This window comes from Halichoerus grypus, chromosome 2 (assembly GCF_964656455.1).
Source record: "Halichoerus grypus chromosome 2, mHalGry1.hap1.1, whole genome shotgun sequence".
NCBI classification, from domain to species: domain Eukaryota; kingdom Metazoa; phylum Chordata; class Mammalia; order Carnivora; family Phocidae; genus Halichoerus; species Halichoerus grypus.
Window position 1 is genome coordinate 65130839 of NC_135713.1, and position 12453 is coordinate 65143291.

At 42.6% G+C, this 12453-nt stretch overlaps 1 protein-coding gene across 4 annotated transcripts in view; it reads right to left on the bottom strand.

Annotated features, from left to right (window-relative positions):
* Positions 1-12453, bottom strand: part of DCP2 (decapping mRNA 2) — a 113343-nt gene that overhangs the window by 77212 nt on the left and 23678 nt on the right. For all 4 annotated transcript variants that reach the window (XM_078066941.1, XM_036087356.2, XM_078066939.1 and 1 more), the window contains one exon: positions 11335-11445. The gene's annotated coding sequence lies outside the window, so the exon portion shown is untranslated. The remainder of the gene's footprint in view (positions 1-11334; positions 11446-12453) is intronic.

Below are 12453 nucleotides of genomic sequence, written 5' to 3' on the forward strand. Positions count from 1 at the left end.
ACTAAGGGCACCTGGGTGGCTCAGTCGGTTGAGCATCTGCCTTCCGCTCAGTCCACGATCTCAGGGTCCTGGGGTTGAACCCGCATCGGGCTCCCTGCTCAGCGGGGAGCCTGCTTCTCCCTCTCCTTCTGCCCCTCCCCCCACTCGTGTGTTCTCTCTCTCTCTCAAATAAATAATAAAAATAAAATCTTTTTAAAAAGTACATAACTAAAAAGCTGGAGTTAAGTGCTATAAAAGCTGATTGGAAGCTTCCAGCATGAAGGTGGAACTTGTTTCCTGAGGGCTTCTCTGTAGGGTGATCTGGCTGGGCTGTTAGTTGGGAACACATGACATCAGTATCTGTAGGTCATTCTTTCCAGCTGGTCAAATTCTCTAAAGAGAAAATCCTTCCAGACCAAACTGGAAGTGTTCTGGGAGTCAAGTAGGGGAGCACAGGCAGGAGTATTCTGTTTGCTTTATTTAATCCTCCTGGCACACTACAAGTCTTAGTTTGGGTTTCCTAAGAAGCAGGCCCTGAGACAAGGATTTGAAAGCAAGTAGTTTATGTGGGAGGTGATCCAGGAAAAAATGGTAGCAGAGCAGGGAAGTGAGTCAGAAAGGAAAGAAAGCCAAAAAATGGATTATTATCAAGGAAGTTAGCACTGTGGGTAACTGGAGCTGATCCCGCTGGAGAATTCTGGAGACCAGGGTAAAACATACACTGCAGAGTTATCCTACTGAAGGGGTGAGGAAGATGGGGTATTTATATACTAACTTCCATCGTCCTTGGTTACGGCATGTTCCTGGAGCTTATACCCCAGCCTGCCCCATGAGCCAGGAAAAGCCCTCATGGAAAGAAATGCAGATGCTAGCAGTTAGAAGTCCAGGCAGCATGGTGTAATGATGGATCTGTAAGTGTGAGAGTGAGCCCCTTGAATGGTTCTATTTTGCTGGATATGCATCCTATCTGTCTTAACTGAACTTCTTTTCTCTGGCTGGGGGTATCTTAGCAGCTATTTTTCTCAGTGGTCCACGTGAAGCTCAAGTCTGGTTTTCAGAGTACTCTAAATGATGGCAGTGAAACCAGTGGAAGGCCCAGTGATGCTTATCCCCCAGGGGCCAATGATATCTATGGAAAGAAGCAGGCTACTGGGCCCTTACCAAAGGACCTGGAGGAAGTCCTCCTGCTCCCTTATCGCTCTGAAGTTTCATCTTAGGGATAAGCTCTACAACCCTTTTTTAGCTCTAAGGGGCCTGCAGATCTCCAGGCTTCCATACAGTGCTAAACCAATTCCTTCACTGAGAATTCCACAGATATCTGGGGGCAAGCATCTTTCAAGCTACTTTCCTGCCCATTCACCATCCCACCCCTGCCTCCTCACACACACATCTAGGAGCTGGACATGTGCACAGTAGAACAGCCCTTATGGCAGCCCCCTGAGCTGTGACTTCCAAAGAATTCAGGGCCTCATTCAAACCCAACTGCCCACAGGCCCCAGCAGCCTGTGGCTTGAGAAAGGCCGATAAATTGGAGCTTGAAATTAAGGGAAAGGGAGATGCTAGGCTTCTTAAATTATAATATAGATACAATTTTAAAATAATTGGGTTGATCAAAACCTTTGCCGTTTTATGCTATCTCATTTAGTCTTTTTAACTACATGGGATAGGCAGATAGAGATTAATGAGACTTACTGATATTAAATGATTGATTAAATGACGTTATGAAATGGAGCCAGGACTAGAATTCAGTCCTGAGCTCACAGAAGGAATTCTGCTTTAGGGAGAATGACACAATAACAATTATTATTAATGTCTGTACAGCATGGTATAGAATAATATTCTTTCAAATACAATAATCCTTACAACAAAACAAGTTATCGCATTCTTTAAAAAATACTTAATATGCTTATTGGCCTTCCTTTAAATTGAGTGAGATTAAGTCTGTCGAAGCCTATTCACATACCTTCAAAGTTCTTTTTTTAAATTTATTTTCCAGCTTTATTGAGGTGTGATTGACAAATAAAAATTGTACATATTTAAGGTGTTGTCCATTCAGGCTCCTATGACAAAAAATGCCAGAAATTGGGTGTCTTATAAACAACAAACATTTATTTCTCACAATTCTGGAGGCTGGGAAGTTCAAGATCATGGCACTAGCAGATGTAGTGTCTGGTGAGAACCCATCTCCTAGTTCATAGACTGTGCCTTCTAGGTGTAAGCTTACACAGCAGAAGAGGCAAGCTAGCTCTCTGGGCTCTTTTACAAGGGCACTAATCCCATTCATAAGGGCTTTACTGTGCCTTCATAAGGACGTAAGCAGGAAGCCCCCACCTCCTAATACTACCACATTGGGCACTCGGATTTGAACACATGAATTTGCGGGGGGACACAAACATCAGACCATAGCGATGTACAACATGTTGTTTTGATATATATTGTGTAATGATTACCACAATCAAGCTAATTAACATATCCATCACCTCCATAGTTACTGTGTGTGTGTGTGTGTGTGTGTGTGTGGTAAGAACACTTAAGATCTACTCTGAGCAAATTTCAAGGGGAGGCTGACACAAAGGGCAAATATGTGTTGTTGTGTAAATGTTGACTTGAATCATAGTATCTTTGTTAGTTGAAGGTACACATTTTGTTATGAGATGAATAAGTTCTGGAGACCTACTGCACAGCTTGGTGACTATAGCTAATAATGTATTATACACTTAAGGGGAGGGGCAGTTAAGTAGTTAAGTTCAGACTGGTCTGGGTGGTCTGGGGCTGTGGAGCTCCTCCTCCAGGCAGTCATTACTGCTTGAGGGGTAGCTTCGGTTTCCTTCAGGTCTCTTGCCTGAGTTAAGAGATAAGCTGGAAAGAAGGAAAAACTTGGAACAAAGGTGGCTGGGTACAAACAGGTGAGCAGTAAAGGTCAGGTCTTGGGTCTAGCTGGTGACAGAACTACTAGGGACATCTCACCATCATCCTGAGGATAAAGCTAACACATGCAGGAGGGCAAAGCTGAAAGACCTGTGGAGAAAAGGAGGCAGATCTGTCAGGAGCTCAGCTGAGCTGGGGTGGGGGTGGGGGTGGGGGTGGGGATGAGGGTGGGGGAAGAATGAGAGAGAGAGAGCACAATCCCGAGCACCGGGTCCCAGGTGGGAGCCAGAGTTGTCAGGTGTCAGAGTTGCCAATTAAAGCAAGAAGCCAAAAATGAGAGTTAAGCCTTCAATCAACTTACCATGATGGCTAAAACCAGAGAAAGCACTGACCCCTTTTGCTCCACTTTCCCATGGAACAGGATACAGGTCAAGGGTCAGGGGGAGGTCAAGGGTCAGGTGGATCTCACTGAACAAAAGGCTCATGCAGTTTTATGGACCCTGGGAAAGAGGAACGAGGGGAAGTCTTAGTGTGGAAAAGTACTCCTCCTTCCCCCAGGAGGTGGCTTCAGCGAGGAGACTAAAGAAGACCTCTGCCAAGGCCTCAGATAAGGAGATAGTATTGGAGGACCTGGGGCTGGGAATGCAAACAGGAGAAGCATGGGAGTCACAGGGGCCCAAGTCCCTGACTGCAGTGCTCCCCAGAGACTGCAGTGTACTGGCTGTGTGGGGAGGGCAGTCACTCCCGGGGAGACCTGTCAGGTAAAGCTTCTGTGATTCCCTAAGGTTAGGCCTGAAAAATCACACATAGATCTCTAACCACAGCCAGACTCCTCAAGAACTGCTGAAGTGAATCCTGAAGCCTGTCCTACCTCTGAACTTATATGAACTCACACATGTCTCTTGGTTTCAGCCAAAGCTTTCTTTTACTTTGGCCCAAATCATTTCAATTGACATGTTCCACTGGGCATCCAGAGGCTCAAACCTGAAGCCTAAGAGTGAACCTTAGTTTCTGTCTTTCTCACACATGCACATGTCCAACCCACACTGAGTCCTGGCCAATCAACCTCCAAGATCCATCCCTTTTTCTCCACTTCAGCTTTCCCTACCTCAGGCCAAGCCTCCTCAACCTCAGCCGGACTGTTTCCACAGGCTTCTGAATGTCTCCTGACCCCCTGGCAACCCATTCTCCACAAAGCAGCAAGAGTGATCATCTCAACACATTAATTTGATCACTCTTTTGCTTAAAAGTCGTGACCTCAGGGTAGAATCCAATTTGTGTGCCATGGCTTGAGAGACTTTACGCGAGGGGCACCTGCCCGGCATTCACTCTCCTTTCCTCTCACGTCCCATCTTCATCTCTCACTACACTCTCGCCACAGTAGTCTCCTTGCAATTCATCACATACTCCAAGCTCTTTCTGCACACCGTTCCTTCTGCCTGGAATGCTGCCCACCCCTCCACAATTCCCTCCTTTTGAGGCTTTCTGTACAGCTTAATATCACCTCCTCAGAAATTCTTCCCAGACCCCTCGATCTAAATAGCCTCCTCAATTTGAAAATTTCTCGGGCCATTTTTCCCCTCTCCCCACTATACTATAAGTTACAAGAAAAGCAGGGACCTTTTCTAACTTACGCATTGAATCCCCAGTGCTTAGAGGTGGGCACTCTCTAAACATTTGCTAACTAATGTTTAGGCAAAGGAGTAAGTTATCACCAAGTATGTGTTGAGGTTACTGAGGAGCAGGTGGTGGGATGCAAAATTCTGTTATGAGTAAGTGTGAATCTATTAAAAAAAAGTAAATCTGCTGTTGGAAGAGATGTACTCATCCTAGCTTAGATGGGTTTTGTTACTTTGATTAAAGAGTCCTAATTAGTACAGAGCTAACTTGCTCTCTTTCTTTATGTTTGTGTATCTATGTAATAGATATATATTATATAAATATAATACAATATACAGTAATATAATAAACATATATAATATAAATACATGTCATATTAACTTTGTATGTTAAGTACAAGCATATTATGTGCAAAAATACATATGAAACAATTCTACACTCTAGAACTCTAGAACCTCTTCCTTCTCTTTTGCCTTCTCCTTCCTTCCCCTCTGTCACCTCTAACCTCCATGCTTTAATGGGTATGCCCAGAATAGGAGAAGGCAGTTGGAAGAGGGGGGAATGAAGTTGCCAGACCAAATGAAAAAGCTTGGTCCACTGGTAAACAACCTTCTTTTGCGTGGGAACAAATCAGGAAAAAGAACATTGTTTCAGGATATTTCTTTTTTTTTTTTAATAAATCATTTCTTAATTAAAAAAAAATCAGAAATATAATCTCTATAACAGTTCTTAAGAATTCTCTTATTAATTCCTTGTCACAGATGAAGGGATTATTTTTGACTAAAATTTCAGAAACTAACACACTACCACCTTGAGTCTTTGAACAAATGTTGAGTAAGCATGCTGGAGGCTGGCTTGTTTTTCTTTAACTGAACTTGCAAGCATCTTAACTGGAAAAGATGTTTGTCTCATAGCATCTCTTATATTGCATTCTTTAAAAGAGAAGGTTCTGTTGAAACAACAAACAGATCTAAAGAGGTACTTCTCCAACCACGCGTTGTGAAAATAATCAGCTCAGTGTGGCCCCATCGGTATTCTACAGTCTGCGTGGGGCTCAGAGCTCAGTTAGTCCAAACCGAGGCCCACCGGTGACAGGCCCGGGATCGCCTTCCCTCTTCCCAGAATATACAAGGAAACCAGAATCCAAAACAGGAAAAGTCTGTTTTCTATCTACCAGCAGGGGGTGTACATTCCTTTTTTTTCCATTTTCAAATTTTATAGCACACTGCTGACTTACATTCTTAGCACAAGAGCAGGACTTGAAAACTGAGGCTTTTGCCATCCGTAGGACCTACTTCCGAGGAGTTGGTGTAATTACATTATTTTCTGGCTAAAGGATTCAGATCTCTGAAGAAACCTTTCCCACCTGTCCCCTTCAAGTTGCCAAATGGTGACCGCCTCTCACTCTGTTCGTTAGTTTTGTGTTGCAGCACTAACAAATTACCACAGCTGTGGTGGCTTTTAAACAATACAGATTTCTTATTTTAGAGTTCTCCAGGTGAAAAGTCTAGCACAGATCTCACTGGACTGAAATAGAGACGTCAGCAGGGCTGTGTTCTCTAGTGCGGGCTCTAAGGCAGAGTATGCCTCCTTGCCTTTTCCAGCTCCTAGAGGCCATAGGCATTCTTTGGCTCCTGCCCTGCTTGCTCCATCTCCCAAGCCAGCAATGGCCGGTGGATTCCCATTACATCACATCACTCTGGCCCTCAGTCACATCTCTCTGTGACTCACCTCTGCTTCCTCTTCCATTTTTAAGGAACCGTGTGATTACATTGGGCCCACCCAGATAACCGGGGACAATCTATCTTAAAGTCAGCCAATTAGCAACAGTAATTCCATCTGCAACTCTTTTCCTCCTTTTCTTTAAGGCAACATATTCACAGATTCCAGGGATTAGGATGGACATTTTGCGGGGCATTATTTTGCTTGTCACGTTCTGTATCCCTGCTCTGTGCCTATCTACCCTCTCACTTCCATCTCCAGGAATCAGTGACTACACATTTTTTCAGTATGTGGAAATTGCTAGTTTTAGTCGTTTGAAATTACGGAGTTTTATCTCCCTTGTTCGTGTGCTTGGGATCACAGAGTTTAAAAACAGCCTTTATTGAAGGCTTAAATAATATAATGTCTGGGATTTGCTTTAAAATAATCCACCCAGGGAAAAACTGCCAGACAAATAGATAAAATAAGACTAGCAAAAGGGTGGTAATTGTTGAATTGGGTAATGAGTACATGGAGTTTAATTATATTCTTTTATATATATTTTCAAATGTTCAGAATAAAACGTTTTCAAAAATTGAGACCTTCTTACTGAGAATTCAACTGATTTCCCCCCTTAATGTTTCTTTAATATTTGAAAGGAAAAAAATTGATAAGACTAATCGAAACTGCATACTAAGTATGTCATTTTTAAACGTACCAGTTTGAAATACAATTGACTTAAAAAATTACTGAGATATAATTTTACGATGAAATGCTGTTGACTTTTGCAAAATTAAACTTTTGATTTTGAAGAAGCTGTAGAGTCCCATCTAGCTGTGAGACGAGAGATGCGGTGGGCTCACATTTTTGTCACCACAAAGGCCCTTCATATCGCCCCTTATGTTGTCTGGATGTCAAATATTTATGACCTCTTCCAAATGAAAACCTTCTCAGGACTTTCCTGGGCCTTCCTCTCAGCTTTGTGTATCTTAAAATGACCCACACCTATTTTTCAGAGCTGTCAAACCTACTGTATGACGGACATCCTAAAATGGTACAGACTGAATTTTAGGTACCATAGATGAGCTAGCAGAAGATGACTTCAAATAAGGGATTGAGAGCAATGCACGGGAGAGCAAAGAGGCATCTCGGAAGTCACCAACCGTGTGGCAGCTGCCTCCTCCCCCATCCAGTCCCTTCCTTCCTCTCAGTTAAAGGGCTCATCGAAAAGCCTCTATGTTCTGGCCCTCTCACAGCTACCTGTGACAAGATGTGGCAACTATCTTTGGGCAAGGAGATGTAAGCACAGGGTGGCTGAGGACTTCTGGAAAGTTCTCAAAAAAAAAAAAAGTGGCAGGCTTTGCTTCACTCCTTTCTCTTTGTTCCTTCCTGTGGCCAGCAAGTGATCATCTGGGCAGAGAAGCAAAATAGTAGATGCCGTGGTCTCTGAAGACCTTGGAGCCGCCAAACCAGCACTGGAGGGCCTGTCTCTAGACTTCTTTTACTGAAAGAGTGATAAACTTCTATCTTGTTGAAGCCACAATATTGGGCTTTTTTCTGTTTTAGGCAGATAATAGTCCAAACTGACGTAGGCAATCTTCTTATCTAGAGACAGAAGCAGTTCTCATTTGAGGCTTGAGTCTGCTCTTTTGATTTGGAAAAAAAGAAAAAATTCAATAGACCTTTTGATCATACAAAATCAAAGGCCCCAGAGGATTCCAGACAGAAGAGTTTGAGACTCTTGGAAGGTAAACAGCTCTGCAGAATGATGCAGAGTTGTACCTTCCTTTGAGCAGAGTTGAGGCTCTGCAGAAAAAGGGCTAGGATGGTAGAGAAAGGAAAAAGGAGCAGTCAGGAGGGTTCCCCTCATTTTAGAAGGAAAAAAGGGGATAGTGGAGGGCCTGTACCCTGAGTAGAGTTTAGAGTCAGGGATTCCCACATGTATCATCTATTCTCTCAAAGATGTTCCTGTCACCAGGGGCCTAAGGAGAGTGACTGCCAGTGTAGCAGCCCTCTGCAGAGACAGATCTAGAAGCCAGGGTATCAGTATGCATTAATTTTAAAGTGGATTTTTTGGGGGCGCCTGGGTGGCCCAGTTGGTTAAGCGTCTGCCTTCGGCTTGGGTCATGATCCCAGGATCCTGGGATCGAGCCCCGCATTAGGCTCCTTGCTCGGCGGGAAGCTTGCTTCTCCTTCTCCCTCTGCCTGCAGCTCCCCCTGATTGTGCTCTCTCTCTCTCTCTGTCAAATAAATGAATGAAATCTTAAAAAAAAAAAAAAAAAAAAGAAGTGGATTTTTTCTTTTCTGCTCCGTAATTTTCTTTGCTAATGTCCAAGCACAGTGAACATCTGTTTTGTTTTGTTTCATTTGATTTTTCGGCATCCATTTTCCCTCTGGTAGCATGAAGGTATTTTCCTTCAGGAGCTCTTCCTCCTCCACTCTCATCCCTGTGTTTGGGTGGATTTGACTCCCCACCCCCAACCCCTTCATTCTGGCTCTCAGTCTCCAAGAGCATTTGTCTCGGTGATTATTTAAGGGATACGCTAGGAACCCAAGCCAAATCCAAAGACCCAATGCTGGGATGTTTGCTGAGCTTAATGGGAAAGAAATGCCTTCTTTCTGCTCAACTTGCTGAAGTGCTAGAACGTAAGCCCAGAGATTCTGTATCTTATGCAATGCATGAAGAGAAAAACAGCATGAAAAAAAAAAAGTTATAAGAGACAAAGAGACGATTGGCAGGAATTGAGCAATAGTCCAAAGCAAGAGGGCAAACTTGGGGGTGGAAATGGGAGCCTAGACCCTGCTACTTTGGCATTGAACAAATGATCTCTGAAACCTGAAGAACTCAAGAATGTTCCAGTTACAGTAATAAAATCAATATATCATGAATGAAATATGATACCTTCAGAAAAACTGCTCACAAGTCCAAGTGGGAAGAGCTGAATCAGACAGTTGGCTAACATTACTCACATCTTTAAAGAAAACAATGAGTCAACAAGGCATAGAGGGAAAAGCCTGAGAGAGATCAAAGATGCTGAATCTGGCACTGCCTCTCCAAATCCCAGAGACTGGAGACACACTGAGTAGCCAACTTGACTATCTGTTTGTTAGTACTTCCATATAATGGCACTGAATGGACCCTTAACCTTTAAGTGTCACTCACCTTGGGCTCTGTGTCAATTCAACACTCTTCAAGCAACATTAAGATGATAATATCACAGGGTGCCAGGGTGCCTGGGTGCTAAGCCTCAGTCAGTTAAGCAACCAAATGTTGGTTTCAGCTCGGGTCATGATCTCAGGGTCATGAGATCGAGCCCCACATTGGGCTCTGGCTCAGCACAGTCTGCTTGAGATTCTCTCTCCCTCTTCCTTTGCCCCTCCCCCAACTTGCACGCATGCTCTCTTTCTCCCAAATAAATAAATAAAATCTTAAAAAAAAAAAGATGACAATTACACATCTGATGTGCTTCCCATTAGCACTATTAAGGCTGATGTAGGGCCCTGCAAAGGAGATGGGGGGAGTCCAGAGCAAAACCATTTGAGAGAGGAGAAAGTCATACTACAGCTGGGAGGCCAAGTCCAAGGATCAGGTCTGGATGGTCCTAAACAGAATCAGAATTTGGGGAAAGGGTGTGGAATTGGAAGGGGGGTTTTGGGTGAGGGGCTACACTTTCTGAGTCAGAAACACACTAATGAAAGATCAATTTGGGGGGCCCCTGGGGGCGTCTGACTCTTGGTTTTGGCTCTGGTCGTGATCTCAGGGTCGTGAGATCGAGCCCCATATCCAGCTCTGTGGTCAGTGTGATGTCTGCTTGAGTCTCTCCCTCTCCCTCTGCCCCTCCCCTGCCAAATAAATAAATCTTAAAAAAAAAAGATCAAAGTTGGAAATGAACAAAGAGATTTTGGTAATTGTTCTAATCAGCCTGGAAGGGTCTGCATATAGCCTTTGTTGGCTAGGGCTGAGGAGTGGAGCTGATCTGAGAGCAGGGAGCCAGGTGCATAGGAACAGGGCCCTATTCTTGGTTCTAGTCCTTTGCATGATAGAAAGTTCCCTGCCCACTAGGGACCAAACCTCTATTTCATTAATGTTAGAAATACTATTTTAAAATTCCTTTGTTCTAAAGCTTTTTCCCCTCTAAAAATGCAAATGTCCATGAAGAGAGTTAATACATTAAACATTATCCCTCATATTTACATTCTTACTCAGAAATTTCTTTTTTTAAGCAAAAATTAAGTGCCCTCTATTTTATTACTTAAAAGAGTTTCATTGTTTCTACTAGTAAATGATTTTCTAAAAGTTAATTTTCCTAAGTTTGAAAATGAAAAATTCATGCAAATCAATGAAGGAATCATGCTGGAAATAAATAACATATGTAATTTTCATGCTTAAAAAGCCCAAGCCATGAAATTATTAATATGCAAAAATGGATTGTTAATGTCCATACATTTGCCCATATATGTATTATTGTTTTCATGACAACGGGGTATGTGAACCATAAATTTATACTTTCCAAAATTATGTAAGCCTTAAAGATTATCTACAACCGGCTTTGGGTGCCATTTCTTCAGAGGTATTTGTTTGGGGAAGAATAGCAAATAATGATCAGCAGGCAGACTGCCAGTTTTCAAAAGAACTGCTGGTTTGGCCTTGTTTCAGTACTTACATTAAAGACTGTTTATTTAATTTTCTACAGAAGAGAATTTGCATTGCTAAACTTGGAATATATAGTACGCATCCCTAATTTGGGTAAAACACCCATTCTGCCAGAGCTCCGTAATTAGAAAACAACCATAAAAGCTATACAAAAACATATGTTAGTTTTCACAAATTTAAAGCTTTATTTGCAAAGCATCAGCCCACTCTATACAGGTGCTACGCCTGTCGTGAGTTATTGCTTAAGCTTATGTTCCTGGTCCTACTTCTCTCCTCTCTCTTCCCTTCTCCTGGCTGACTCCATCCCCCTGCTCTGAGCAGGTTAACAACCTCTGTGTGCCCTTGCATACCTTCTACCTACTCTTTTAATTAGACAAACTCATATACGTGGGGATTTCTTCATTACTGTTTTACAAAATAAAGGGAGGGTTATAAAATTTTTTGCATTTCCTTTCCCAGTAAAAATACGTAGTGGAAATCTCTCCAAGTCAATTGATAGAGAGCTCGCTCACCCTTTTAGCTGTATAATAGCCTGCGTTGCTTAATCTTCCACCATTTAGTCAATTATTTCCTCAGTGAAGGTCATACACTTTGTTTCCAATTTTTTGTCCCTAGAAAAAGTGCTGCAATAAAATAATACATGTTCTCATGTAATAGTGCCTTTATTTGCAAGGACCAGCAGAGGAAGATGATTGAGGCAAAGGTATGCATATTTTTCATTTTATTTTAAAGATTTTATTTATTTATTTGAGACAGAGAGAGAGTGAGCAGGGGGGAGGGGCAGAGGGAGAGGGAGAAGCAGACTCCCTGCCAAACAGTGAGACTGATGCAGGACTCAATCCCAGGACCCTGAGATCATGACCTGAGCTGAAGGCAAATGTTTAACCGACTGAGCCACCCAGGCGGCCCTGCATATTTTTTATTTTAATAGGTAGTGCCAGATTGCGTTGCCAGTGGTGTGTACTGAATTCACAGCTCCAAATGCAGTGTATGAGCCAGCCCTCTCCTGTACTCCTGCATTCATCGCGGCTGCCACTAGCCATAGGCATTATGTTCTTCTCAATTATCGCATCTTGGTAAAAAGTGACTGTTGTTTTTTTAAATGTTCATCTTTGTTAATTTTATCTCGCACACATACACACACACACACACACACACACACACACACACACACACACACAAGAAGTTCTGGATCAGGGTTAGATTCCTAACACTTCACAGTAAATAAGTGAGCTGCCCCCTGGCCCCGCTCTGGTCCAGCTATTGTCTCTCTCACTCCCGTGCTGGCCTCCTTTCCATAGATGCACATAGACTTTTCTTTCACCCTAACAGATGAACCGTACCTAAGCTGGGGGAGGTTTCTTGGGGAGGGTTTTTTGTTATTTCATTTGTTTGGTACTGTCTGTGGATTTTACTTCATTTTCCCTAGCTTCAGGTTTTTAAAGCAAAATGTCATGCCAGGCTGATATTTTTCCTTTTTAAGTAAATTCTTCTATCCAAAGACTCTAAAATTAGTACTTTGAAATAAAATAAAATAAAATAAAATAAAATAAAATAAAATAAAATAAAATCAGTACTTCGACTCTTGGAGTCAGGAATTTTACCACAACATGCTTGTGTGTAAGTAGATA